Source organism: Martes martes (genome assembly GCF_963455335.1).
Source record: "Martes martes genome assembly, chromosome: 17".
Taxonomy (NCBI): domain Eukaryota; kingdom Metazoa; phylum Chordata; class Mammalia; order Carnivora; family Mustelidae; genus Martes; species Martes martes.
In genome coordinates, this window is record NC_137905.1 from 25,594,954 (window position 1) to 25,619,415 (window position 24,462).

The following is a 24,462-nucleotide window of genomic DNA, read 5'->3' on the forward strand; positions in this document are numbered from 1 at the left end:
TACAAAATTAAACAAACAAACCAATGTAACAGAATATCAAAAAACAGACCCATACACTTGGGGCACCTGGGTGGCTCAGTGGGTTAAAGCCTCTGCCTTCGGCTCAGGTCATGATCTCAGGGTCCTGGGATTGAGCCCCGCATCGGGTTCTCTGCTCAGTGGGGATCCTGCTTCCCTTCCTCTCTCTGCCTACTTGTGATCTCTGTCTGTCAAATAAATAAATAAAATCTTAAAAAAAAAAAAAAAAACAGACCTATACATAATCATTTGTTTTCTGAGAATGTTTATACATTTCTGTGGGGAAAGAAGAGCCAATAATTCATGCTGAGTCACTTAGATATCCATAAAGGAAAAAATTTAATTTTAACTCCTACCTCAAACCATAACAAAAGCTGATTCCAAATAGAGTGTAGGCGTCCATATAAATGAATAAAAAAAATCAATAAACTTTTAGTAATACCATATGAGAATAACTTCATTACTTTGGGAAAGGCATATATTTCTTTAAAAATACCCCAATATTCCTAATCATAAAGAGGAAAAAAGATAAATTGTACCACATTAAAATAAGAAATTTCATTCACCAAAAGATACGACATGAATGTGACAAGGCAAGCCACAGACTGAAGAAAGTATTTATAGTACATATGTAATGGATTGAAGAGCATATCTCAAAAATATATATTCAAATCCTAACCACTGATGCTTCAAACATAATGTTATTTGGAAATAGAGTCTTGGAAGATAAAATTAAATTAAGGATCTTGCAATGAGATCATCCTCGATTTAGGATCCAGTACCCAAAGCCCCATACTGGATCTATGACCAGTGTCCACATAGGAGAAGGGAGAGGGAGATTTAAGACAAAGACACACAGGGCAGAAGACCATGGGAAGGTTCATGTGTACATAGAGGCAGAAATGGGAGTCATGCAACCCCAGGCCGAGGAACGAATCCAGCGACCAGAAACTGGAAGAGGCAAGGAAGGAATCCCCTCCACCAGAGCTTCTAGAGGGACTGCCGCTCTGCTGATACTTTGACTGCAGATCTCTGGCCTCTACAATGGAGAGAATAAGTTTCTGTTGTTTTAAGCCACCAAGTTTGTGTAATTTATTAAAGAAATGCTGTAACAATACAACTTGCAGCTTGCAAAGGACTTGTATTCAAAATACATGTTCTTTTAGATGTATCATTAAGAGACAAACAACCATTAGAAAAATGGGCAAAACACTTGAACAAGAAATTCACCTAAGATGGTACTCAAGTGGCCAGTAAATATATAAAAGATGCTCAACTGGGGTGCTTGGGTGGCTCAGTAGGTTAGGTATCTGACTCTTGATTTTGGCTCAGGTCATGACTTCAGTGTTGTGAGATCGACCCACACTCTCAGGCTCCACGCTCAGCAGGAGTCTGCCTGGGATTCTCTCTTGCTCTCTGCCCCTCCCCTGGCTCACACACTCAAGCTCTCTCTCTCAAATAAATAAATAGATCTTTTTTTAAGAAAAAAAAAAAGGATACTCAACTTCTTTTGTGAAAGGAAGAATTAAAATTACAGTCAAAATGTGATAAAACCATACTGGATTGGAATGGCACAAATTTTAAAAGGAGGCAATAGAAATGCTGAATATATACATACTCTATCATTCAGCAATTCCTCTCTACTAAGCACTGTCCATCAATTCTCAGTCTATCCTCATAGTAATCCTGTGAGGCATATACATCCATTTTACAGATACAGATAAAGGGGGTTCAGATGAAGTATAATAATTTTTCCAAGGTCTAGGACACATGCCCAGGTCTGTCTTACTCTACCGTGCCTGTACTATACACAAGATTAGTACTATGGTACTATTAGTACTATACACAGAGAACACATGAGACATTTGGGACCACAGATCTGGAGAAAGCAAAAAGTTCCAGAAGCAGAAGAAGCAAAGCCAGAAAAACACACAGTGTACGAAGTATGAATAAAAATTATAAATTCTTTTTATTGGAGGAAATCTCTAGAATCATACTGCTCAATATCCCCGCTTCACAAAACACTCACACCACTTACATGGCTAACTAGCAGAAAAGCTAGGATAAATTCCAGATCCTTTGGTTCCCAGCCACCTGTGTTTGCTTTCACCCTATATGGTCTCCTAACCCCCATTCTTCCCAGCACCTACACCTTGATTAAATACCTACTCACACAGAATTGTCATAAAAGTTTCCCCATGCATTCATCAAGATGGACAAAGCAAGCAAGCTGACAGGAAACCAGCATTCTAATTCCGTCACCCACTCTAAAAATAAAATTTGATAGATTATATGTAGAGGTGATTGCTTGCTTGTTAACCAATAGTTGTTACAAGTATATTATAATAATTATAATAATTCAGTCTGACTAAAGAGCCTTATTCTTCCTTACCTGGGATGCCTCTATCTGTTGTACATGTTTCCTCATAACAAGTAATTTCTGTGGATCTCAGAGCGCTTTTAAAACATCGTACTACTCTCAGGCATTTTCATTGCCATTTCTGTGGACTATTTAAATCTCTTCTAAGTTTGTCATAAATTGAGGTGATCCAACAGTTCCAACTAGAAGGATTAAGTCTAGCCCAGTGGGGGAGCCATTAAACCTCCTTGCAAGTCAGCAAAAGCAAAAGTGACAGCCTGGTAGCAATTTAAAATTACTCTGAGACCACAACTGCCAATTAAAATAGACTTTCATGGTAACAGATGAACATCTGGTATCTTCCATTTGGAGAGAAAAATTAAAAAGAGTTTATATTTCTTAGTAATGAAAAACTTAGATATAAGCCCGTGATGTTTTAGTTGGGCTTTGCTGAAATTATATACTTTCATTATGCCTGCCAACAGTACAATGTTTCTTTTTTGGTTGTTGTTGTTTTTTAATAGCCACAAAATGTTCATAACAAAACAAACTAGGCAAAAGTCAGCATTCATGATTCATTCATAGTCATTCTAAAAGCTGCACATTATCCTCCTCTTATCTTCTACAAAAATAGATTTGGAGGAGATTATCCTAAAGATGCTATTTTGATGAAATATATGTGATCTGAATTCTGCAAAAGCATTCCTGGAAAAGGACTCTCAGATCTGAGACGAAGAGAAGTGGAGAGAGGGAAATAGGGAGGGAGGAAGAGGAAGACAGAGAAGGAGGAAGGGAGGAGGAGAAGAAGAGAGGAGGAGAAGATATACTTATATGTGCACGTGCGCATGTGTGCACACACATATGCACAGTCCAGTGACTGAAGCTTGATCCTTACTTTATGCTCATAATCCCTTATATATGATCAAATTTTTTTAACCTATAGATTCTTCAGTAAGTTGTATTTGATTAGAGGAAACCATACCAAACATTTTAAGATGAGGATTCCAGGATAACTCATATTCCATTGAGAGAAATACGTCTATGTTCAAATGTTACATCTTTTGAGAAATCCACTTTTACTATCTCAATTCATCCATGACATCTACTTCCTACAATGCCCATCCATGCCTCCATGGTAATAATGAGTACTGAGTCACAGGGCTTATTGCTATGTGTTCCTAAATAAGCTCTGACATATTTCTCTCTACTTCTTATCCACAACCCAAACCAGTATCTAAAACTGAAATGACATCAAATAAAATTTTGATGAGTAAATGCTATCATGAAAATTCAGTGGAAATATTATCTGGAAGTGAACTTCCGTCATTTCTGCCAATCAATTATGGGCTAATTTCTTTGATTTTACCTGTAAAACTCAATTTCTCCTCATGCTCAAAAACCTATGTTTTCCAGATTGTAATTATGTTGTTTGGTGACAGATGGTGACTGCATTTATGGTAGTAGGCACCAAGTAATATGCAGAATGACTGAATCATTATGTTGTATACCTAAAACTAATATAACACTGTATGTTAAGTAAATGAGCTGTTCCCTATTTTTCCATTTCTTTAATAATGTGTGGCCTAGAAAAGTTCAGTAGTACTAGTAGGTAGTGGTATTCACACATCCTTGCCACATGTGTAATGTACAATGTACTCCTCTAGACAAGCTGGACTTGACCCATCTTAGATAACAACAATCTCCCCTATATCTTTTGCTCACCGTCTGGTCAAAAACAGCTGCTGATGTCATTTCCTTCCCAGACACACAATCCATCTGTCTTTATTTTCTTCAATAAGCTCAACCTTTCTTCGCACTGATTCTCAAGCCTGTGTTGAGATGAGAAGACAAGGTCTGGGAACCCGAGGAAGGAAAGGCAGCCAAGAGAAAAGCAGAATTTTTGTGTGGTCTGAAATTCCTAGTGGCTGGCACTGTCCTTCTAGTCTATGAAATAAGTTAAATAACATCAATCCTATCTTTGCACATGATGATATTAAAATATGGAGAGAGTAGGTAATTTTTCTATACATGAAGGTCTCAAAAATCTGTCTTTTAGTGAAGGGAAAATAAGTATGAAAACGTATCTGCTTCGATTAGGTCTTAAGCTCCTTAAACTCAGGGGCTGTATCTTATTTACTTTGTATCAAATCATATCAGTCCATCCATTCATTATTGTTAAATGAATGAAAAAATGTGCCTAGCACAGGAATTCCCTAAGCTGTCCCACCTATAAACTTTACCTTACCATCACCTCCTTCATGGAAAATGCAGAATTATGATGTCAACAAGTATGGTCATATATTATCAGTTTCTCCATTTTTTAGATAAAAAAGTTGAAGACCAGAGAATTTATGCAATTTGTCTGGTGTCACACAGCTAGTAAATGGCAAAGAGAAGATCCAAACACCAGCTCTATCTAAACCTCATAATCTGTGCTCTAACCATTGTGCTTTTTTCTACGCAAGACATTTATAAAAGTGCCTAAATTGCATACCCAACATAGATGGACCCTATATACTTTATCAATCTATTATACAAAACACATACAGTGAGAAGTTAACTTATTACATCCTACTCATTGGTGGGTATCCGACAAAACAATGGAGAGAAATTAGTCCAATCTCTTTGCTTTACCCATACAGAAATGAGGTTCCTGAAAGAGCACGAGATTTCCTCAAGTCTCTCCAGCAAGTGGTGCTAGAAATATAATTAGAGCCTAGTGTCTGTCAACAAGTTGAGTCCTCATTCTGCCACACTACTCTGCCTCTCTTAATTAATTGCTGCTTCTATTATTATTTTGTCAATATCAGAACGGCCTTTGATTTAGTCATTCAACGAAGCTTTTATAGGACCTTATACGCCAGTCCTTGGGATCGCTTCTAGGGGAGGCAAAGATAAGACATGCTCCCATTGCATATTTAACAAGCCCCCCATCAATGGAAAGGAGGTCAGCCTTTGTGAGACAGACAAAACGTATGTACACTCACTTCTTGGTATTTAAAGAAATTCCCCATTTATGATTCTGTCTCTTGCCTCCTGCCCATTGCCTTCCTTTTTATTCTCTCTGGCCAGAGTGATTAGGTTATGAAGCTGAGCTAATCCTGTTAGTGCCGGGATGACTTTTCTCACACTTGTATGTCCCATAGCTCTTAGAAAGTCAGAAGGAATTACTGGGCATTGGATTCACCTTGCCAGAAAGATGACAAATGGGGGGAGGGAGGAAATGAAAGCGTGGATGCCCAGCTGACCTGTTCTTTAACCTCTCCCTCTGGAAGCCATTCTTCCCTCTGTGTGTGTCGGCGCAGGCCAGAGGCATATGCCCTTGAGATACAAAGAGAGCAAAGTTGACGTCAGCTATTTCTTCCTGAGCAAACATTCCACTAATTCCACAGCCAGACAGCTTGCAAAATTGCCTTTGTAGGACTGCTGAGGTCTCCTTTCCCGTCAAGTTCACTTTGTATTCTTTCAGCAAAGATGCACCTACCACAGAGTGCTCCAGGAGACACTGTGTCAGAGTCATGGTGAGCCCACTTCATGGATGATTAGCATTCTCTGACCCAGCCACCATTTTCAATCACTTGCAACTACAGACTTCTGGCTGAAGCAATTACTTCTATCCTTCAAAACCTTCTCCTCCTCAACAACATCAGAGTAACTTTGTTAAAGCAGTCTGCTTCAAATGATGCCTTGCTTGGAGTGGTTCTCTTTGAGCATGGTCTCTATCAAAATATACATATCCTAAATATACTCCCCAGAAATCTGAATTCTGTGCACACCAGCATACCCCCAATTAAGAATCACTGAATGAGATGAGTGACCCCTTGTCTAAAGCAGAAGTCCCAAAATTAACTCATTTGATTTTTATTGAGCATCTACTCTGTCCTGGGCATGGTGTTAGACCAGTGTTCCTCAAGGTACTGTCTGGCAGCGTCAGCAACACCTGATCCTTGCTATAAATGTAATTTCTCAGGCATCACCTCAGACCTACTGAATTAGAACCTCCAGGAGTAGAGGTCCAGGTTTCTGTGTTTCAATGGGCTCTGTAGGTGATTCCTATCAGTGTTTGAGAAGCACTGTGGTGAACTATATATAACTCAATGCCAGTGGGAAAGCTATCTGGCCCCTGAGATGTCAATGTAACTGTTGAAACCTGGAGTCCATGGCCTGGATGTGCTAGTTTGCTAGAGTTGCTAGAATAATCAGACCAAGGGCTTACACAATAGAAATTTACTGCCTCCCAGTTCTGGAGGCTGGAATTCCAAGATCGAAATGTCTGCTAGGCTGACTCCTTCTGACAACCGCAAGGGAAAGATCTTTTGTAGTCCTCTCTCCTGGGTTTGTAGATGACTGTCTTCCCCTGTATCTCTTCAAATCATCTTCCCTCTATGTATATCGCTATCCAAATTTCCCCTTTCTGTAAGGACATAGGTCATATAGGATAAGGGCCCACCCATCCTAATGACGTCATGTTTACTTGATTACCTCTGTAAAGACCCTGAAATACTAGAAGTATGAAATACTAGAAGACGTGCTAAAATACTAGAAGTTATAGGACTTCAATGTATGAATTTGGGGAGCAGGGAGTGGGGTACAATTCAACACATAGCCCTGAGGCACTCCCTAAGTTTAAGCATTCATTACTTTACAAATAGTCGGCTTTGGGCTAACACTTTTGTTTTAAAGGCTCTCACACACAGCCATGTCACCCTAGGTAGAATACTAATCCCTCTCTTTAGTTCCCAGGTGAACTCTAATAATGCCAAGTTTTGGTAGATTTTACTGTATCCTCCAGATGACTGTCGTGGAGAGACAAATGCTGCTTGTGGCTTAGCATCTGGCCCCTACTTTCCCCTCCTTACTCACTCTTCTGTTCATGACCTAACTTTTTAAGCACAAACTGTTTGCCTGCTGCTGTGCTAACTACCAATGACTCAAAGGTAGAAGAGAAACCACCATGATCCCTGTCATGTACATTAAGAGGCGGTACTTTAATGTTCTCACCCCTGATTTAAGATAACATGGTTAAAATTAGTATAACATTGGCTTCTGATTTGCTTTAAAATTCTTGATACAGACATTGTTAATTATGCCACTCATTTCAAAAACGACATTCTTCCTGATGCAAATGGTTTGTGGCCTTCTGACTTTCAGATGCTCAAATGTTGTGAATGATCCTGAGTTTTTTTATGAGTAGTGAAATGTAAATCACACACTCTATCAGAGCTCTATTAATCTTTATTGTTAGGAGCTGACTTTCATCCTTCTATGGACATTGATCTTTTATTCCTAGTTCAGTAGATGCAGTGTCAATGTTAATATCAACTTTTGGAGGGGGGGATTGCAATATTAAAAAACCTATAGAGCACCTTAAATGCTTATTCTTTTATTAATCAAGCAGCATCTTGTATCAAGCATAACACCTTAAAGTTCAAATGCCCCAACAGAACTCATATCTCCCCCTCAAAACCCAACGTCATCCTTGCCTTTCCAATAAATGGCACCATCGTCCTCCAGGAACCAGCACCAACTTCTCACCTTTTCTTCACTGCCCACATCCAATCCATCAGCAAATGTGTCCAGTATTACCTCAAAAATAGATCTTGGATCAAGTCACTTCTCCCAGCCTCCACTTCTACCATAGTATTGGCTGCCACATTTATTGACTAACTATCTGACATATCCTCCTGGCTGTTCCATTTCAACTCTCAATCCCCACTTTTCATTTAACTCACAACAGCCAAAGTGGTCTTTCTGAAACTTAAAACATGTCATTTCTCTAGGTAAAACCCTCCAATGCTTTCTTAGTGTGTTTCAAATAAAGTCCAAACTCGGCACCTTGACTTACAAAACCATGCACATTTCCCATTCTGACTTCATCTTGTGTAATGCTCATTAGGCCAGATACAGTGGCTTAATTCCTCAACAAGGAATGTCACCTTTACTCATCACAATAGTGCGTTGGCACAGTGGTTGGTAGAGAGAACACTAGGGATGAGGATTTAATAAAATTAAAGAATTTTCCCAAGTGTACATAGCTAGTAAGTTCTACAGCTAAAATTCATACTCAGTTTTTGGTGTATATTACATGCCAGACACTGGGCCAAGTCCTTTAGACATATTTATTTATTTAGTATTTATATCAGCTCTGTAATATAAATATAAATATAAATATAAATGTGTGTGTGTGTGTGTGTGTGTGTGTGTGTGTGTGTGTGTATCCTTCATTTGATGGATAAGGAAACTGAGATTCAAAGAAGTTTAGTAACTAGCTTATGGTCACACAGCCAGTAAATGGCAGACTTGGGATCCGAACCCAGGCAGGTGGCTCCTTGTTCACACTGTTATCACTCTACATTCTGTCACTGTCTTACTACCACTTGGATTCTCCACATTCCAGACTCTTTTTATCTTTAAAATGCAGTTAAGCTACCTACCTACCTTAAAAAGTTGTTTAGGGATTAAAGGAACGAATTATACATGAAATTCAAAAAAATTAAAAACAAGTTCCATTTAATCACTACAGTGAGAGGGAGTCTGGCCCAGAGCTCTCAAGTGTATGAGATAAAATAAGAAGTATAAACTTCCATGCTTGACAGTAGATTAAGACAGGGTAAAGGAAATAGAAATAACATCATCAAGAAGATAAATACAGATTCATGAAAAATGCATTGGCATCCATGGCCCCGGGGATATAAGTAGTCAAACTGAAGACACAGATGACGTAAAGTCCAATTTCTTAAATATACTAAGCCCAAAGCAATTTGGTAGGAGTGAGATCATAATTTCACAATGTTCATTTTCACCTCTTCTGTGTCCTTTCCCACTGCATTCAAGACCCAGCCTTCTCGGTATCAACCCAGCAGCCAGAAAAGTGGTGTGATCCCTGGAGGAGGCCACTTGGCGTCTGACTCTGACATGGTGCGAAGCCCACGTCCTGCTGTCTTTCACAGTTTTATTTGGAGACGATTCACAGGATGGTTCCTGTGGTTCCTGATCCAGCCAGGGGACACAAAAGTGGCAATTTGACTTGAAAGAAAATTAATGTTTCTCTCTAAATTGGCAACTACCGTGACCAGTCAGGGTTCCCTACCACCTCCTTCCCAGCTGCACTCCGTGAACTACAGAAAGGAAAAGAGAAAACTATGTGAACAATCTCTCTCTGTCCCTCAAAATCTACTGCTGCAGGTATTAGTAGCAAAAATGAATGAAGTATCTATATTGATGTTTTTAGAGCTGCCAAAGGGTTTCCTCTCTTGGTCTTCCCTGCCCACTCTCTACAGACCACCAGCCTTCTGTCTCTCCCACTCTCCAGGTTCCATCTAGCTCAGGAACACGAACATGTGTTTTTTCTCCATGGAACAGTATCTGTCCTGCTTGTTATGAGTTGAATTGTGCCCCCCTCCTTCCCAGGCAAATTCATATACTTAAGTCCTAGAACTTCAGAATGCAACCCTGTTGGAGAGAAGGTCATTATGGAGGTAACCAAACTAAAACAAGGTCATTAGGTGGGCCCTAATCCAATATGAAGAATGTTCTTGTAAAAGAAGGAAATTTGGACAGAGGCACACCTAGAGAAGACAAGGTGAAGAGACACAGGAAGATGGCCATCTACAAATCGAGGAATGCTGGCAGCTACCAGAGGCTAGGAAGCTGGGAACAGGTCCTTCCCCAGGGCCTTCGGAGAGAGTAAGTCCCAACTGACACCTTGGTTTTAGACTCCTGGCTTTCAGAACTATGACAGAATAAATCCCAGTTGTTCTAAGTCACCTAGTTTGTAGTACTTTGCTATTGCAGCCCTAGCCAACAAATCTACTGATCTCTGTGTAACGATCTTCTTTTAATCCTTCAGACTAAGATTGGCATTCTCTGAGCCTCCTATCTGAGGTACCTCTGAATGTCTTTATGCCTGCACCCCTTTGTTTCATTCAAAGTGCTAAACACAGTTGATACCTATTCAACCTCCCTCACGTGCTCTCTCCCTCTGTGTGTGTGTGTGTGTGTGTGTGTAAGATAAATCTCCTCGGAAAAGGAACTACAATTTTCCTGTTAACATTTATATTCCAACCATCTGGCATAGTGTCTGGCACATAGTAATTGCTAAAGAAATAAACATATTTAATAAATGGAGAAGAATCTGGAAACAAAACTCAACAAATGTTTAAAAAAAAAAAAAAGAGCAAATGCAAATCGTACCTTCTGAGACATGTCCTACAAGTTTGGTGACTTTGTCCCACCAGAATGCAATTTAAAAACATGGCCCCCACACAAAGCCACTCTAAACGCTTGATAAAATCCTTCCTTTTCTCTTGCCATTTGCCATCTCAGAACTTTTTGACTCCTGTTAAATTTCACCAGACTGGCGAGTTTGTAGGGAGCCACTCAATATTCATTTGGAGCCTCTGGGAAGTCTTGCTAAGGCAGGCCCTGTAGGCTTCTTCCTTACTAGGTGGGAAAGAATTGATCAAACAAGAGAGTGCTTCATGAGATGTCCAGGAGGTGAAGGGAATAGGAGAAAAGCTTGGCTCTGTTATTTGCCAGCCCCTGCTGGCACCTTCATGCCTGGAAAATCAGCATTAGGAAAGAAAAACTTATAAAAGCTGCCTCTCATTGCCTATAGCTCAAAGGTCAGAATTGAACAAATGCTAATACTGCACAGGAAATTGCCTCTGAAAAGTTCTCTTCCTAGATCTATATCCCACATGCAAATATAGTAGTGTCTTATTTTTCCTTCTTAACTCCTAAGGGTTATAGATGTCTCGCTTTCATGCCAACAATGGTGAGAATCTTGATCTCGGACTCCAACTCTGGATCCCACAATTTAAAAGGCACATGACCAAAACAGGACACAATCAGAGGAAGGTCAGAGGTAAGGTTATAGAAACAAAGGCAGAAGGCAGATATTAAACCAGGGAATAGCATTAGATTGAAGGGCCTCGTGATACTTACCCTGGAAAATAAAATGCATTATGATCTGTGGCGACTGGGAGGAAAGAAGTAGGACCAGTAAGTGTGACAATTAGATTGGACAGAACTTTAGCTCCATCTAAAAAGACCTTATATTGAGATGTACTCTTTTAAAAGCAGCTGAGTTGCCTGTGTAAGAAGACTCTCCCTGTGTAAAACACTCCCTGGCCTGTTTATAGAGGAGTCTTACAGAGGAATTGCACGGGGAAGTCTAAATCTCCTTCAGCACTAATAGTGGTGATTTCATAAAACTTGCCCCAAAGTCCAGCCTGGCTCACTTACCCAGTTTTGACCTGGGAGGAACCACTAATACTTGTAGACCCTATTATTTGTAGAATCCCAAAGATGTCTATCTGAGTTGATGAGAGACATTCAAGGTCTGGGCATCTCATTCTTTTTCCACTAAGACTCACTTGCCCCCAAAGACTTGCCATTTAGCATAAAGAAGTAGCTGCTTTGTCAAGTTTTTCTTTGCCTTTCCTATAATTACCAGTCCCTAGGAAGCCTATGAGGCTCCAAGCAATTCAGTCATCTCTCCTCTGGCTCCTCATGATCTACAGGGTAAAGCCCAATCTTGAAATCTTTCATAATCTGGCATCTGCCTCCCTCTTCAGGCTCAACTCCTTTTCTTTACCCTTTCTCTACAAACTCTATTACCACTCTGCCAAGATGTCATTTCCTCCCTAAAGCTTCTGGAGCACGCCTGAAGGATCTCCTCTGAGATTCCTGCACAACACACGGTTTGCATAATAAACATTTCTATAATGCTACTTATCACACTATACTCTGAATATCCTATTCCACTGTGTCCTTCTTGGGAGCAGGGCTTGAATTGTTCACATCCAAATGTCCACTATCTAATGTATTACCATGCACAGAGTAGAACCTCAATAAATATTTTAAGTCCATTATATATACCTATGGTATCAAGAAACTGAATTTACAGCCATCGACAACAGTCTTTCTAATAAATTCTATAAAATATACAGAGTAGAATTTTTTAAATACTGTTTGTGATTTAGTAAGTGAATATACTGTCCCTGGCATAAATATTTTGTTCTTCTCAAATGATATTAATACATTTAACTGAAACAATATTGTTCATTCAACAATACCAACATTTTTATTCACGTATTTTGTCTTTCAGCTTTTTTCTCCCCTCTCCTTGATTTTTGCTCTTTCTTTCACCCTTCACTTTCAGCCCATTGCCCATCTCTAATAATTAATCTAAGCTGTTCTTCACCTTCCCTTGAAGTCTTCCTTTCTTTTCTAAGACATTCTTTTTTTTTTTTTTTTTTTTTATTTGACAGAGAGAAATCAGAGCTAGGCAGAGAGGCAGACAAAGAGAGGGGGAAGCAGGCTCCTGCCGCGCAGAGAGCCCGATGCGGGGCTCGATCCCAGGACCCTGAGATCATGACCTGAGCCGAAGGCAGAGGCCTAAACCACTGAGCTACCCAGGCGCCCCTCTAAGACATTCTTAAAGTACATATTAGATACCAGAAATAGTGAGCTTTGTGCTGGAGACCCAGATATTAAGACGACGTGTTTTTCATTTAATGATTTTTCATCTGGTGGAAAAAATAGACTAGTGGAGCAATACTAAAATAAAGCATGGTAAGTATGAAAATAGGCAGTAGTAAGGCTAGACAGCTATAGGTGTTCAGAAATAGGGTACCTTCCTTAACAGGGATAGCCTGGAATGCTTCCCAGAGGAAGCTCAATTCTGTTTTAATATCCTACCATAAATGGACTTTCCCAAACCCCAAAACTGGAGTCAATATATTCTATAAATGGAAGACTAAGGAAAATCAACTTTTATGTCTTGAATGAAAAAATTCCTAAAACATTGGTTATCGAAGTCCTAAGTGACTTCTATTCCTATAATCGTTGTCTTTTCCTTCAAGTCATCTTCATAATGGGTACTAATTGCTAAAGGGCCATATTGATCTTCTGGGAATTCACATCAGCTGTTAGGAATGGCTAGAGAGAGTGAGGGTAGATATTACTGTAGACTGATTTCCATAAATAAAATGTTCAAAAATTGAAAAATGGCCTAACTAAATAGCAATGTATCCATAAGATGAAATGTTCAAAATTCAGTAAAAATAATGGCATAGATCTATATTTACTGACTTGGAAATAGGCCTATAATATATATCTGAGTAGAAAGGCAGTACATTGTATGTACTGTTTTATTTGGGTGAAATGTTTGCAATCATTGATTTGCATTAAGAAACATAGAAAGGTACCCAACTAAAACAGTAATCAAAATGAATCATTTTTTGCACACCCTAGATAGGGAATTTCTGTTGCTTTTATCTTTCTTCTTTGTACAGTTGTGAGTTTATTTGATTTTTTTAAATTAGCATGTCATTGGAAGAGCAGTGATAGCATTTAAGAACAGGGCTCCAGAAGACATCCAGATAGCTAACAGACACATGAAAAGATGCTCAGCATCACTCAGCATCAGGAAAATTCAAATCAAGACCACAGTGAGATACCACCTCACACCCGTCAGAATGACTAAAATTAACAACTCAGGAAATAACAGGTGTTGGGGAGGTTGTAAAAAAAAAAGGGGGGGGTACTCTCTTGCACTGTTGGTGGGAATGCAAACTGGTGCAGCCACTCTGGAAAACAGTATGGAGGTTCCTCAAAAAATTAAAAATAGAACTACCCTATAACCCAGCAGTTGCGCTACTAGGTATTATCCAAAGGACACAAACATAGTGATTTGAACGGGCACCTGTACCTCAATATTTAAAGCAGCAATGTCCACAATAGCCAAAATATGGAAAGAGCCCATATGTCCATCAACTGATGAATGTATAAAGAAGATGTGGTACATATATACAATGGAATACCACTCAGCCATCAAAAAGGACTCAGAAATGGGCACAAAATGCTTGGTCATTTTGGTCACTTTGCACCACAAAATGGAATGGTCCCTGGAACACTGTTTTTAAGGAATTTTAATAATTGTTGCAATGGTTATTTAACAAAAGCAATAAAAATATAGTTTAAATTATAGGGCTTATTCCTTTACATTCTTCAGACCTTGAGTCAAGTTTCATCTCATAAAGCACTTCTCTGGCCAATGAAAAACCAAAAACAAACAACCCTTCCTCTTTTACCACCAACAGACACTCCCATTCCCTCTTTTCTTTTTCCTCCATAATGTCTTTCCCTACTTTATTTTTCTCATTGGCACTCATTACCATCTAACACACTGTTATTCATTCATTCATTTATTCATTCATTCTGTTTGCTCTTGATCTCTGCCCAATAGAATCTCAGGCCCAGAAAGAGGATTCTTGTCTAGTTTATTAATGTATCCTCAGCAGTGTTGGCACATGGTAAAAATATAAATATAAAATAAATTTAAATATATTTACATTTATATATTTATATAATATTAATATTTATATTGATGAATTAATTAATAAAATATTAATGATATGTTTGTTAATGTATCATTAATAATTATATAATTATATAACAAAACATTAATGATGTATTTATTACTATATCATTAACAATTAATAATACATTAATAAAATATAATGGTATGTTTATATAATATTAATATTTATATATTTATATTATATTAATATATCATTATATTTATTATAAAAATAGAAAATAAACATCCATTGAATGAATGAATGTTAATAAAGTTTACACTGACATGGTAAATGGTGTATGTTGGGCATATATATCTATTCAACTTGTCCTTTCAGTAGAAAGTGATTTGACCAAAAATGCCAACTTAAGTGAAATCAGCTGAGGCTGTTGTACACACCTGAACAAACTAGAGATGGAGCCTGATCCGAGCAGGGCTGGCGGGGCAGGGGAGAGGCAGGGATCGTCATGAACCAGCTAAGAAGTAACACACAACTGATACCTCCCTTACTCGATTAAAGCAATGGTAAATAATTATGCCAGACTAAACTGGCTTCTTCTGGAGCTTCTTCTAGAGACCACAGCAAGGATGAGCCAGGTGATGAAGGAAAGAGTGATTTACAGAAGGAAGGAGAGAGACCATAAAACAAAGTCAAAAGAAACAGCGAAAAACTGACCAGAGCTACCGCCACCTCTAACAGTTCTCAGTTCCAAATAGAGGTCAGAATGGCGGTTCAGGAATGAGCAGCCTCCTGTGTTTTTTGTTGGCTGGTTTATTTCCCTTAAAGGAACTAAAACAGCTTTGTCTTTGCAATCCAAAGATCTAAGCTAACAACTGAAAACTGGTTAACTAGAATAAGTAGTATACAAATTATGCACTGAGTTTAAATCACTATTATTATTATTATTACTATTTTTAATATGCTCACCAAAACAGGACTAGAAGGAAATGTTCATCATGCCATGTCACTGTTGTCTTCTAATAGTGGGATTAAGTTATAATTAATTTTGTTTCATAATATATTTTAATATTTATCTTTAAAATTTTCCATAATAAGTATGCTAAGAGCAAACATTTTAGGCATTTAAAAACCATAATGTAGTAAGTATTCAATACTTACCTCATTGTTTGTCCATTTATTCATTGAGAAAACTCAAATGAAGTGCTTACTATTTGCCACCTATCTCTGTGGAATTGTAAGGAGGATGATGTCATTGCTAAGTTTCAAAAGTTATTTTGAATCATTGGCCAGAATATTCCTGCAAATTAGTATTATATTTTAAAACTATTGTGAATTCTAATAACACTTTCTTATGTGGAAATTAATTGCTTTTGAGAAGGACAAGTTGTAGAAAAGCCTTTTTTCAGCTATCCTTTCAGGGATGATGCTCAGATTTTGATGTTTTTACCTGTGGAAGAAGATGAAGGTCAAAGTGTTAATTCCACTATCATTAATACCATGATTCTAATTATTATCATTATACGTTTTTATAGCACCTTTCATCTTAGAGACTTGCAGGAACTAACTGCTTTGTCGGTGAGCTGATTAACTCCTCACTGAGTCTGATGAAAATTTCTAGATGAAAAATAAAGTAGATCATCATAATGGGGTTCGGATATCTCTCCCCACGAAGTGGAATGAAACTATCGTGGTTGGTTTCACCTTCTTTTAAATTCGATATAATTTGAGTTGAACAGAGACTAACTGGAAAGTCCTGAAATTATCTCCCTCAGAACATGAAGAGTGACAATATCTGATCCAGCGGTTTCGGCGAGTGCATTCAATTTTGAAAGGCCAGTTAGATAAGGGCATATTGGCACAACTCTCCAGATATCCATTCCCCAATTAACAATGTCATTTTCTGTTTTTCTAAATGGAGTCTGGGAAATTTGTCTTGGCAATACTGGTCTCCACTTGGAGCTTGTGCTTTTCACGGACGATGACTGCTCCAATTCCACAGCCTTGGAAAGACGTGGGCCCAGGTGAGGGAAGGTGATGGGGAGAATGAGAGTAATAACACGTAAGCACCACAGCTTATACTACCCCTTCATGCCCTCCTGTGGCCAGGTTTCTACTTTACAGAAACCTATTCTTCAGTAAGAAGAGAGACACCTGTCTAGACACACTAACGGAAGTCAGCTACATGGGTTTGACTTCGCATGGCGTAATGAATGGACATCCAAGAAACAAAGAAGGAGATAAAAGATCAAAAGTAAACTGAATGTTTCCGTTGAGAAATTTTAGACTTGGAAAGACTCCAGCAATCCTGTTGATCACTCCACTGTGGTAGTTCACAGGTGTGTTCAGACGCTTGGCAAATTTTAAATGTATGTATGTGTATTTATGTGTGGTGCAGGGAATTTATGGATATATATGCTAAACACTTATATGTGTAAAGAATTTAGGATGACACATCCACCCTGCTCTTTACATTTTCCCAACAAATTTCTTTATAATCAACGACAGGAATGAGTTCCTAATGTGGAAGATGAATTCGAGAATTACCTCAAGAAAAAAAAAAGTGAGTATTGTTAATCTACAATGGTTATTCTAGCCTACAGGCTAGAATAGATAAATTCCAATTACCTGTCCTCTTGTTATACCAATCAATAGTTCAGACATACGCCTTCCTCAAAGCTTACCAGTCATTTGAGTTCTAGCCAATAGCCTAGTTTTCCACTCCTTCTTTTCTTGATATTTATTGGAGGAACAACTGCATTTTACACCTAGACTGATTTATGAGTACATGGCCAGCGGTCCTTTCTGGCGACATGGTTTTTCTACTCTGTAGTAAGATTCTAACAAAGAAACTGGTGTCATGTGCCCATCAGACACCAGCCACTGAGCTTACTTGTGGCTTTTGCAAGAAGGTCAAACACAAGCCATCAATAACCGGCAACACTGACAAGAAGATAGAGCTATCAGACTGGGGACTCAATGGAACCAGTCACAGGAAAGAGCTTATCTTTGTTGAACACATGCAGTGCTTCTCTTGTAAAATATGTCTCTTGAGTGAAAAGTAATCACGTCCACTTGTTTAATTGATGGAGTGTCCATGTATCCTAATTTTATCTGGACAAACCTAGAAAAAGGAAAAGACATTGTCTGGGTTTTTGTATGGTAATGGGGGTGGGGGTAAATATGCCCAATATCCAACTGACCAAATTTTTAGAGGTCAGATAAAATTGAGGAGGCATTTAATGACTTGCACAGAAATATTCAGAATAGTTTTGTTTCTAATAGCTGAGAAGTGGAAGCAACCCAAATGTTCAAGAGGAATATGGCATACTCATTCATACATGAGTATACAATGTATGAATTACTTATTGATTCGCACAGTGATTCATACATTGTGTGGATGGTAGATTCACACAAGGTGATCTGTTGTGATTTATTAATACAGAATAAGACATTGTTCTGCGATTTAAAAAATATCAAACCATCAATATAACAGCAACACAGATGAATCTCAAAAATTTTATTTTGAGAAAGAAAGTCAGAACCAAAGGAGTACATACTGTATTTACACTGAGCTCCAAGAACAGGCAAAACCAAGGCAAAAATATTTTGAGTAGTGATTCTACTTGGGGTACCCAGTAGGGCCCCCTCATTATACACATAATGAAAACTGAGGCGGGCGCCTGGGTGGCTCAGTGGTTTAAGCCTCTGCCTTCGGCTCAGGTCATGATCTCAGGGTCCTGGGATCGAGCCCCACATCGGGCTCTCTGCTCAGCGGGAGCCTGCTTCCCCCTCTCTCTGTCTGCCTCTCTGCCTAGCTCTGATTTCTCGCTGTCAAATAAATGAAATCTTAAAAAAAAAAAAAAAACTGAGGCTGCCGAAGCAGACTAGCGAGGTTATGAGAACAATTAGCAACAAAACTGGGATATAAATTCCCAGACATAGGCTGTGTCCTCTTGGCTCAAATTTATTCAGTCAACACATGATTGTACACCCTACCCTTTGTTCCAGGTGCTATGCTAGGCATGAAAATCAAATGATAAAAATAAACTTGGCCGGTGCCCTAACTGGCAATAAAGCACAGAAGATAAGAACGCATTTATTGCAAACCAAATACATTGGATTCGTAGTACACAGAATAAAACTTCTTAATAGAATATAGGTTGTTCATCTCACACCTTTAAGCCCTCACCCTTCCCCTACCTAGGAAGAGAGGAATCTGCTAAGCAATGACTTCAGTCCTTGGATCCTAATTTTCTCAAAGGTGGATAGAGGCTACAGGTCTGTTCTTAAAGGCAGCCATGTGAGAGTATCCTGCCATTTCCTGCCCTATCTCCAATACCTCCTCCATTCCACAAAGTGAGGTCTCCCCTACTTTACTACTATGGTAAAGCTGTAGTTGTTTTAGATCTGATTGTTTTCTTTACAATATTGTGAACTCCTTGTAGGCAGCATATTATTTCATTTGTCACTCTATCCACTGAGCATACACCCTCGTGTGCCGACTGCCTAAATACTACACTCTGCCTAGCAGACTAGACCCTTCCCATCCCCCGCTGCTATAGTCTTATTCCAGGGACTGTGGATCTATCTAATATATAGGTTCTATAGCCCCGTGTATCCTTCGCTCTGGAGGGAAAATGGCTCCACCAAAGGCTTAGATCTGCTGTGGGACACGCATGTATTGATCATGAGTTAGAACAGAATCCCCAAACCTCAGACCTCAGGCTTTGAAAGAGGGAGCAAAGTGGGAAGGATAAAACTCTTATCTGATTCAGCTCATGGTCCTTGGCCTCCCAGCACTGGAAACCTGAACAAACAAAGCAGTGAGTATCCCTCAGGGCTATATCCTAAAGTTCTCATGTGAAAGAGAAGAGGAAAAATGGAAGATAATTCTTAGAAGATACTACTTGGAAGAAAAGTCTCATATAAGTGCCAAGTACTGAGTATACTATGACAAAATACGCAGCGGAAAAACAGACTACTCAAATGGCTACTATCAGAAAGACCCCCCCCCCAAAAAAGCCTCATATCTGATTTTTTTTTTCTTTTCTGTTCTACAGCGTTCAATGTACAAACAACAGTTCAGAGAGAAATAACAGAAATGATGCATGTACCTACCTAGCACCATCAACTTCATTTGGTGGGAAAGGATATCGGGCACAGGGCCTGTGGTCCAAGCTAGGGACCTCCTCCCCTCTGCATCCCTGCTTCTATCATACTTTAACCAAAAAGTTAGATACTGTATAGACAACCTACATTAGAGCTTCAATCATGATAAAAATAAATAAGGTTTTAATATTTTCTTGTTATTACTTATTTTTTGTTTGTAATTTCTTCAAAAGCATTACATAGCATTGAGAGTCTGTATGGATTTCAACAGAACAGGGGAAAGAAACTTTTAAACCCAAATGTATTATTGCTCTTTTGCCATGAGCATGTGTTCAGCTTAAGAATATTTATTCAGGCCCCAAAAATAGCTCTAGGCTTTTCTTTTTTTCAAGTTCAGTCACGAGTTACAAAGAGCCTTCATTATGAAAATTTAATTGAGCCACGTGGCTTTGTATCAACGTGCACTGTGAAATATTTTGCTTCTACCGGTGGGAAAGATATTATTCTTAGTTAGGTTTCTAAAATCCTACCACTTTAATTCTTCTCTACCATTCTGAAATAGATCTGGTTTTTGGCAAATTGAGTTAGTAAGTAGAATTTATTTTTTTCCTTATAATTGTTTTATTTTCCTAAAAAAAAATATGTGCAGCATGAAAAATGAATCAGGACTAGAATAAATGGCTGTCAACTCAACAAACCTTAAGTAAATTTTATGCCTGGTGCTGCCATTGGTATTCAATATCACTAGATATTTTACCTTGAATCATCACTGATGGACATTGATTTTGTCTTTGCTCTTCACAGCACAGCAAAATTAATGTGAAAGTCAGACTCAAATGAGTCCCAATGGTGTCCTCCGATCTCTGCTGAGAAGCACATTTCAAATACAGAAGAAATGGCAACCAGCTGAGACCCAGCGTATCTTGTATTGTAACAATTAATGGATATGAATAGCCCTCACAGGAGAGCTCAGGTTACCTTTATATCAACTTTGGAGGTGAGAGTCTGAAACAGTTCATTGAGGTTAATATGTAGTGGTTTTATGATTTGATTAATCCTCACCAATTAAAATGATGATGTTTCTCTTTTTTTCACATTATATTTTCATAATTATTCTTTTGGGTATGTGGATGTAACAGTGAAATGTCAACAAGGGGGCAATAATTTCATAGGAGTTTAGAGTCAGGGAAAAAATGTTTCCCTGAATGTAGTTTCCTTTTTTTTTTTTTTTTTTTAGAGAAGAAGAGAAAGATAAGAGTGTAATGTAGTGTTTAAGGAAAGTTTAAGGAAAGGCAAAGTAGCAGTGAACATAGGGCTTAGAGCACAGGTCTCCACCCTTGATTCAAGAAGGCATGTGGTGACCTGTCACAGTGACAGTGCCTAAAATTCCACGCTCCCATTTCTCTGGTTCGGCCTAATTCCGGTGACACGACAGAGGACTGAAGAAAACACGAGAAACCATGTTAGGTGAGCTTTGGACTATTAAAGATGGTGAATCCTCATAGGTAGAGGAGGTTTGTTCTTTGTTTTTACACGTCTCAGCACCTAATTCAGTTCACCGGGCAGAGAAGGTAAGTAGGTGCTTAGACAATTTTGAAGTGTGACAAATAAAAGCCTGCCTGACATTATTATCTTTGTGGAGCAGGTACAGTTGGTGGTCCATTCCTAAACGCTTGGCTCTCACTTCTAAGCTCTGTACTCACCAACGGCATTTGATGGCAAACACAGGCAGCGCTCTGCCTAAAGGTTTCTCCCATTATCCGAGCATTCTCATCCCGCAAAGGGCAAGCCATCAGTGCTAAGTATTTAACAGCATGAGAAACAGCCCTCAGTGAATGACGGACAGGAGGAGCTGGTGGATTAATGACACAATATCTTCATCTCTTGGGCAGAACAACTCAGAAATACTCAGCAATGTCACCCAGAGTTCCTTAGTGGGACTGACACCAGGGCTCACAGAAGTAATCATCTGATTCATGCTCCCTATATTTTCTGCCTTTCTTTCCTGTCTTACCTTTGCCCTCCCCTTCTAGCACCTTCTGGAATCACGTCCCAGGTGCTACATCTTGTCTTAGGTCTGCTTCTAGGGAAATTCAAATTAAGACACATTGTTGGACAACATCCCTCAGGATGCTAAAAAAAAATGGTAACACATGGCATCCTATGCCCAATGTGTTTTAAAAGGCAATGCAAATAGGTAGCTGTCCTGCTCAGTTCTAGTACCTGCAACTTAACACCTTTTCATTACACTGAATGCTTCATACACGTAAATTAAGTGCACACCTCCTACAGGTGTCTGTATTCTACTTTTAGCGCCTGCTCTGACACTAACTCAGTGATCATAGAAGCAAAAATGTTCTACACAGTTAACTAGATTGCTTCATGGACAAGGGAAAAAAAAACAAATCTAATCATTTATCTTCAGTGCTTTTCTAGTCCAATGTTACCCTTTCAGCTGTCTGTGCAAGATACAATGAAGAGAAGATTTGGCAATTATTTGGTATAATTTAATCAAAATAGATGGCAAATCAAATAATGCAAGGCATAAAGTTACACGGAGACGAGATTTCATCTGTGTTGATGATACAACTGCCAAATTACTATTTTAATCTCTCCTGAATCTTTACCTCCCTTAATGGAACCAGTTGTAATACCACTGGATTTTCGTTTTACCATTTTCACATTCAACAGTCTTGATCAATTGGATTGATTTTTTCATTCTCAGTCTATCTCAACGTTTTGAAATATATTATGTCAAATATTAAGACTAGATTATCTCTATGCTCAAAGTGAGAGTTCCCATTGATAACCAAGCACAAGAGATAGTAAAGAATCCTTGAAGCTATATACTGCTAATTAAATTTATCACTGATTGTGTGACCTTGAACAAAGTTCTTGATCCCTCTAGGCCATTTTTTTAATCTATATAATAAGAATAACAATGACTAATTTTCAAGGATTCCATGAAAATTAATAATAATAGACTTGATGTTGCTAGCACAATGAAGGTGCTCAGAGCTATTTTTGTTTTGGTATTGCTAAATCTTTCCAGGCTAATTTCTTGCCCAATTGTATTAATTGCCTCTGAAATTGATTATGCTTCTTTGGAAAGCTTTGCATTTCATGTTTCCCTCAATTCACATAGGACCGGTTTTAGCCAAGGCTTTCATATGCTTACAATTTCATCAAGTCAACAAATAAAACTTTGCATGGGCAGCTCATGAGGTAGAACTGGAAGGGCCTGTTTAGATAGTTTCCATGGAAAGGAAATACAATTTTAAGATAAGCCTAACAATGTAATTAAGTGTAATGTGTCACTAAGCTAGGAAGAAAAGTAAATTTGAAATTACTATTTTGGAGTTTACGCTTTAGAATTTAGCGTACCGAATTGCCAGCTCTAACAAATAGCTATTACAGTATTGCAAAGATTAAATGAGATAACATAATTAAACCACCTAGCACAGTAGTTGGCACAAAAGCCATTCAAGTAAGTATGACAACATCTTAACAAATGAGAAAAACATGAAATTGTATTACTATTCTTGCGATATTGTGGTCCAAGATGATTTGGATTGCAACATACTACTCTATCTTAATGTTACACATCAGAGATATTAAATATGTAACATATCCTTACACATTTAAGACCCAGAGACATGATTTATGATGAAGCAGAATTTTAAATGACTTCTTCACTTTTTTTGCCCATAAACTGCATTTCCTTTCTGTCTTGAAACTAAACAGCTGGGAAATATTCCCAAACACTCATTCGCAGTGATTTAAATTTAAGATTTTGGGTTTTAGGAAAAATAAAGTATGCCAGTTCTTGGGCTTGTTTCTTCCTCTGAACTCAGATTGTCAGGACTGATGCATCCTATGGCACAGAGCCCAATTTGTAAAAAATGATTCAGGTTTACAAAAAACAGTCTAGGTCTAGAGAGCATTTCTAAACTTTCCATTTGGGAATCTGTATTCCCAGGAGGCATGTAATCCAACTAGGGTAAGAGATCAGTTCTATCCTGTTAAATATCCAAAAGATCTAAAAGACATTTTAGATCTGTGCCACAAGAATGCAATGTTGCGCATACATATGCACAAGACTGGAGCCAGCCCTTTTATTAATATGCCTTTCATTTCATTTTAATTTTCAAGCTTTCTACCAAACATCTCATGAGAAAGTTAGTGCTATGTGCAAAGAACCTTTTCTTTTTCTTTTTTACTGTAAAATCTATGCATCTTTCTTTTGATCTTTTCACGCACACTCTTGCACTGCTTGTGTAAAACAACAGAAAACTGGGCACAGTGTGATGGCATCACCTAAGTCTCTTTAATTTCTGGAAGCAAACATTGCTTACAAAGTGAACCAATTCAGGCAGATAAATCCTGCCACTGTTTTGTAAATGGAGGTCCTAGAGTTTAGTTGCTTGATAAGCTAAGATTTTCCTAAATATCTCTGTATTTTCATGATTTGTTTAAAAATTGACCCATACACTATGTCTTTCCAAACATACTTTTCTCTTATTCAGGCCTCTCCCTTTACATTCTTAGCATAACTGGACATTTATGAGTATTACATATAGTGATCCTGTCCTACTACACACTGCAATAACAGTAGAGAACCTTTACATGGAGAACTTTTTATTTTCA

General features: G+C 38.4%; 1 pseudogene across 1 annotated transcript in view; it reads left to right on the plus strand.

Moving 5' to 3' along the window:
- The first annotated feature begins 9,899 nt into the window (after positions 1-9,899).
- LOC308358334 (large ribosomal subunit protein eL8-like) overlaps positions 9,900-24,462 on the plus strand; it is a 100,071-nt pseudogene continuing 85,508 nt past the window's right edge. Inside the window, exons 1-2 of the transcript in view lie at positions 9,900-10,063; positions 16,125-16,281. The product of the transcript in view is annotated as a large ribosomal subunit protein eL8-like (transcript). The remainder of the gene's footprint in view (positions 10,064-16,124; positions 16,282-24,462) is intronic.